The sequence below is a fragment of the Pan troglodytes genome, chromosome 5, assembly GCF_028858775.2.
Source record: "Pan troglodytes isolate AG18354 chromosome 5, NHGRI_mPanTro3-v2.0_pri, whole genome shotgun sequence".
In the NCBI taxonomy this organism is placed as follows: Eukaryota; Metazoa; Chordata; class Mammalia; order Primates; family Hominidae; genus Pan; species Pan troglodytes.
In genome coordinates this window covers 19,467,922-19,473,794 of record NC_072403.2, presented here as the reverse complement: position 1 = coordinate 19,473,794, position 5,873 = coordinate 19,467,922, and the positions used below count along the sequence as shown (strand labels likewise).

General features: G+C 42.1%; 1 pseudogene; it reads right to left on the bottom strand.

Annotated features, from left to right (window-relative positions):
• Positions 1–360: 360 nt before the first annotated feature.
• Positions 361–1,403, bottom strand: LOC747013 (small ribosomal subunit protein eS4, X isoform-like; annotated as a pseudogene).
• Between the last annotated feature and the right edge of the window lie 4,470 nt (positions 1,404–5,873).

Below are 5,873 nucleotides of genomic sequence, written 5' to 3'. Positions count from 1 at the left end.
TTTTAAATGCTTTGATACGTATCTCTAATGACAGGGCCTCAAAAAAAAAAAAAAAGACCCATGCACAATTATACCTAACAAAATTAACAGTAACTTATAATATCATCCAACACAGATCACGGTCAATTTGTTACATTTGTTCAAAAAGTCTTTTTATCAGTTGGTGTGCTTTAATTGGGGTTTAACAAGAACTATGCATTGTGTATGGTCGAAATACTTCTTGAGTATTTCTCCCTTCCACTCCTTCTTGCATTAAAAAGATTTTTTACTATAATGAAAAATTTCAAACATATACAAATGTAGAGAGAATAGTGAAGTAAAGCCCCAAGTGCCCATAACCCAGTTTCAATTGTTTTTTTTTCTATTAATCATGCCACATTATTTTTAATTACGTACAAAGATCTGACATGTCACGCAGGGACCATTTCACCCAGTGCTCTGTTTGGCCACCAGTCTCTTGTCTCTCTCTTCAGCAATGGTGAGGCGGATACCCTTTCCTCAGGGAAGAGAAATCCATGGTTTGTTGCCCTTGCCAATAACAAAAATGTTGGAAAGTTGAGTGGCAAAGCTGTGGCCATTGGCATCTTTCACGTGAAACACGTCAAAAGATCCAGGGTGCCTCTCTCTGTTGGTGATCACACCAATTCTTCACAGGTTAGCACCTTCAGTCACCATACACAGGTTACCAGTGTAACTTGATGAAATCAAGTAATCTTGCCAGTCTCCAAATCAATGCGAATGGTATCATTCACCTTGATGAGGGGATCAGGGTAGCAGATGGTGTGAGCATCATGAGTCACCACATGAGGGATTCCTTTTGTGCCCACAAAGATTTTTCTCACTTTGCACAACTTGTACTTGGCTTCCTCAGGTGTAATACAATGTACAGCAAAGTGACCCTTGGTGTCATAGATCAGACAAAAATTCTCTCCCATCTTGTCAATGCTGATGACATCCACGAATCCAGCAGGGTAGGTTTTATCAGTTCGGACCTTGCCATCGATCTTAATGAACTGCTGCATGCAAATCTTCTTCATCTCCTGTCAAGACATACTTAAGTCTGTTCCTTAGGAAAGTGATGAGGGGGAGACACTCTCTCAACTTGTGGGGACTGGTGGATGGACGAAGAGCAAACACACTGGTCAATTTATCCAGCATCCAATGCTTTGGAGCTGCTACCTGCTTTAGATGCTTCCTGGGACCATAAGCCATGGCTGTGTTAGGCAAGGAAAGGTGGCCTTAGTCTTCTGGTGCACATAGAAATTCATTGTTTTTTCTGTTTTGTTTTGTTTTGTTTTTTTGAGACAGGTTCTCATTCTGTTGCCCAGGCTAGAGTGCAGTGGTGCAATCACAGCTCACTGCAGCCTTGACTTCCCAGGGCTCAAGCAATCCTCCCAGCTCAGCCTCCCAAGTAGCTGGGACTACAGGTGTGAGCCACCATGCCCAGCTAATTTTTTATATATTTTTTTTAGAGATTGGATATCACTTTGTTGACCAGGCTGGTCTCGAACTCCTGGGCTCAAGTGATCCTTCCACCTCGGCCTCCCAAAGTGATAGGATTAGAGATGTAAGCCACAGTGCCTGGCCTTCAATAGTTACTGATAGATGGATGATCTCGTTTCATCTATATCTCCTTTCCAACCTCTACTCCTACCGCTAATATGTCATTTTAAAACAAATCCCAGGCTTTATATAATTTCAAAGGTAAATACTTCTGTATGTATCTCTAAGAGATAAGGAATTTTAAGAAAGCAACCACATCTTTGTTAGATCTACAAAAAATTAATGATTCCTTACTATCATCTAGTATCCAATAGGTGATGTTACCATTTCCCTGATGAGGCTAAGTGTAGTGGCTCACACCTGTAACACCAGCACTTTGGGAGGCCAAGGCAGGAGAATCACTTGAGCCCAAGAGTTTTAGACTAGCCTTGGCAACACAGGGAGAACGCCTTTCTACAAAGAAAAAAAAAAGAAATTAGCCAGGACTGATGGTGTGTACCTATAATTCCAGCAACTTGGGAGGGTGAGGTAGGAGGATCACTTGAGCCCAGGAGTTTGAGACTGCTGTGAGCCATGATTACACCACTACCCTCCAGCCTGGGTGACAGATGAGAGCCTATCTCAAACAACAACAACAACAAAGACAATTTCCCTGATTGTCCCATAAATGTCTTTTTACAGTTGGTTTCTTACAAGTGGGATTCAAACAAGGTCCATACATGGCATATGGCTGATACATGCTATGGACTGAATTGTGTCCCCGCTAAATTCATATGTTGAAGTTCTAACCTCTAACGTGACTATATTTGGAGATAGGGCTTTTAGAAGGCAATTAAGGTTAAAATGAGGTCATAAGGGTCTTAATCCCATAGGATTGGTGGCCTTATAAGAGGAAGAGAGAGAGATCTTGCTCTGTCCACGAGCATGCGCTGAGGAAAGGCCATGTGAGCACACATGAGAAGGCAGCTGTCTATAAGCCAGAAGGAGAGCCCTCACCTGAACCCAACCCTGCTGTCACATTGAGCTCAGACTTCTAGTCTCCAGAACTGTGAGAAATAAATTTTTGTTGTTTAAGCCACCCAGTCTGTTGTATTTTATTATGGCAGCCAAACCAATACAGTATGCTTCTTAAGTCTTTTACATTCCCCCACTATCACGCCCTTTTTATGCCATTCATTCATCAGAGAAACTGGGTCACTTGTCCTACAGAAATTCCCACATTCCAGATTTCACTGGTTGTATTCTCCTGGTGTCATTTAACTTGTTTCTCTATCCCTGTATTTCTTATGAACAGATAGATAGACCTTGGTTTGATTTAGGTTCATTTTGGTAAGACTTAAAGGTGGTTTGGTATTCATTCTGATTGTAACATATCAGGAAAAATATGATGTCTGATTTTTCTACCTTTACAGGTTTAAGCTGATGGGTTAGTGCTAGGTGTTCTCAGCCTGATCCATCCATAATAAAGATCCTCATCAACCTATTATCTAATGGTTTTTGCAGCCATTGCAGTTCATTGCCAGAATCCATTAATTCAATAAGGACTTGAAAATGATAATTTTCTAGTTCTGTCATTTCTTTTTCTTAGCTGTGATCCTTCTATAAAGAAGAAATTTCTCATATCAACTACTCAGTTATACTGAAATACAGTTTATACAGAAAAAGGCAGGATAAAATCCTTTCCTTTTATTTATCAGCCTGTCAGCAGTTGGTGCCCTTACAATCTCCATAGGTGACCATGGATTTGTTTTTAAATTATCATTATGTGAACTATTGGATTTTTAGATACTTGATGGTTTCACTCTATTATCTTTTTCCATAAAACTGACCCAACTATGGCCAGAGAGAACCCCTTCAAGTTAGCCTCTGCATTCTTTTGCCATCATCCCAGGATTCTTTCACAGTGCCTTTGCTTTGGGGCATAATAAGATGTTCTAGCCTTATATCGAAAAACTCCTGTCCCAGATCATGACTCAGATGTTTTCCCAAGGGTCCCTGGTGTCTTTTTAGTAAGAAGTAGTATTTAGAAATCATATCTGGTGCTAGAGTTGCTCATTGCTGCTGAATTGTCATTGCTTCTAGGTCTGATGGACAGTGCTGAGGATTGCAAATGTCTTCCATCACCAGTGAAACTGTAAATAGCTCTTTGAAACTTAGTAAATTGCTCAAAAAAAAATTTTTTTTTCTTGAGACGGAGTCTCACCCTGTTGCCCAGGCTGGAGTGCAGTGGCACAATCTCGGCTCACTGCAAGCTCTGCCTCCCGGATTCACGCCATTCTCCTGCCTCAGCTTCCCAAGTGGCTGGGACTACAGGCGCCCACCACCACTTCCGGCTAATTTTTTATATTTTTAGTGGAAATGGGGTTTCACCATGTTAGCCAGGATGGTCTTGATCTCCTGACCTCGTGATCCGGCCCTCTCGGCCTCCCAAAGTGCTGGGATTACAGGCATGAGCCACCGCACCAGGCCGACTTTTCTTTTTTTATTCAGGGTCTTACTCTGTTGCTCAGGCTGAGTGCAGTGCTGCAATCATGGCACACTGCAGCCTTGAACTCCGGAGCTCAAGTGATCCTCTTGCCTCAGCCTCCCAAGGTAGCTGGGATACAGGAGTGTGCCACCATGCTTGGCTAATTCTTTATTTTTTGTAGAGATAGGTTCTCGATGTGTTGCCGAGGCTGGCCTCAAACTCCTGGACTCAAGTGATCCTCCTGCCTCTGCCTCCCAAAGTGCTAGGATTACAGGCATGAGCCACAGTGCCCAAAGACTTCTTAAGTGTTTTTTCATTTTACTAAGAGAAGAGGGCCAGTCATGGTGGCTCACACCTGCAATCCAAGAACTTTGGGAGGCCAAGGTGGGTGGATCACCTGAGGTCAGGAGTTCGAGACCAGCCTGACCAACATGGAAAAACCCCATTTCTACTAAAAATACAAAATTAGCTGGGTGGAGGCGCATGCCTGTAATCCCAGCTACTCAGGAGGCTGAGGCAAGAGAATTGCTTGAACCCGGGAGGCGGAGGTTGCAGTGAGCTGATATTGCGCCATTGCGCTCCGACCTGGGCAACAAGAGTGAAACTCCATCTAATAAAATAAAAAAAAAGAAAGAAAGAAAAAAGAGAGAGAGAAGAAATAAAGAAATAATAATTGAGAAAACTGAGCACTGCTAGAAAATAAGTACTAAAAGAAAATCAAAGTATCAACTTGGACAGATAAATGTTGGATACAAATGATGGCACAATATTAAATATATATTTTGCTGAACATTGTGTTTTTCATGTTATTTTACTCTTTCTAATAGTGGTTTATTCAATACATAACAAAATATTAATTATTTATACTTGTTAGAAAAGGCCCAATAATGACAGTTAAATGCATGAATGACACTCATAAATCAGGCTAAATTTGTTTGTCAAGCCGTGTGTTCTGATTTGGGGTTCAGACATATGCTTACCTCTAGTGGAGAATGGTACATCAAAATGACCATAGCTGGATTATTTGACCAGTAGCCCTTGTTCCAATTCTTTACTCACACATTAACCTTTTGATCATCATTTGCATTCCCCTACAGATTGCTTCATAGGGAAAGGAATGCATTCACCAACAGACCTGAATATTTCAATCTGCTAGGCAGTCGTATTTCCTGTGTCAAAACTATACATAGGCATTTTGATTTATACATCTGTTTTCTGTGACTTTGGTCAGTGTGAGTCAATCCTCTGAATCTAACTGATCAGATGAACTGGAAAAACTGGATTTTTGGACGTTCTCAAATCAAACTCTGGACTGACAACCCCACCAAGATTCCACCATCCTGGGGAAGTCCTGTCTATGAAGGCAGCCTGCCTCTCTTTTTAAGGTAGTACATTATTTTGGTCCTTTTAGGAGAGGGTGCTGTCACCATTTAGAACAATGGATGGAGCATTAGCTTTGTTTTCTGTTTCCAACATGTTGACTAACTGTGTGTGCTGTGGCCCTGCATTCGGTTCTGCCTCAGTCTTTGCACGCTTTGGCCTGGAGCCATCCATGGCCACCTACAACATACACTCTAACACAGCCACCTCCCGGTCACTCTCCAGGTCTCGACTCAATTACCCCTTCTTGGGGAAAACTTCCCCTACGCTCAGACTAGGCAATGTTCCACGTTCTCATGGCATGCTATGCCTTTCCTTCCCACCACCTGTCACAGTTCATAATTAAACATTTATTTGTGTGATAATTAGATTAGGGTTGAGAGATAGGGACCCCCTCTGTTGTGTGCACCTTTTATCTTCTGTGCCTATCATAGAACCTGGGATGACCGTAGGTGCCCATTACCCATGTGAGTACCTGAATGAATGACTGACGTCTGCCCAAGAGAGGGCAGTGAGTGTGGCA